Raw genomic sequence first — 664 nt, 5'->3', positions numbered from 1 at the left:
TGACCAGTGAGGGACTGGCTTTGATAGACAGAGAGAAGGAGCAAAATTTCAGAAAAAATGGCCTAATTCAGACCATTCATACTCTTAACAGTCAGTATATTAATATTAATAATTATAATAAAAAATGTGTTCAGCTGATGCCCAAAGATGCACACAAAATCCACCACAATAATTTTAAAAAACATCACACTATCCATTCCCCCCCCCCCCCCCCCCCCAAGTCGTGAATACATTATTAACTCAGACCTGCTTGTTTAAAATAATTAAAAATAAAATAAGGCACTATCTCCATACACAAAACAGGTGGCATGATGTGTTCCCTTTACAATACAAGGTTCACAAAGTTGAGTAGTCTGGGTGACTGTTACAGTCTGAACATGGTCAGTAAGGAAAGGCTACTTCTTAGACACTTGGACCTGAGATCACCTTTTGAGGGGGCTGGACAAGCCCTCTCTCTGCCCTCCCTGTTCTGACTCTGAACCCACCATCCTTTGCGACATCCGCAACACTGGCGCCATCTAGGGAAGGAACATCTCAGCCATCAGCACAGATGGACTTCTGAAGCTACGATAGCAGCATCTGCTCCTGGCTTAACTGACACCTGCTGTGCTGGCTTCTGTTCCCATGGCGACCTACCCAGTGCCCTTTGGGGCAACCCCCCCAC

Source organism: Megalops cyprinoides, chromosome 6 (genome assembly GCF_013368585.1).
Source record: "Megalops cyprinoides isolate fMegCyp1 chromosome 6, fMegCyp1.pri, whole genome shotgun sequence".
Lineage (NCBI taxonomy): Eukaryota > Metazoa > Chordata > Actinopteri > Elopiformes > Megalopidae > Megalops > Megalops cyprinoides.
Note: the sequence above shows the minus strand (reverse complement) of the source record.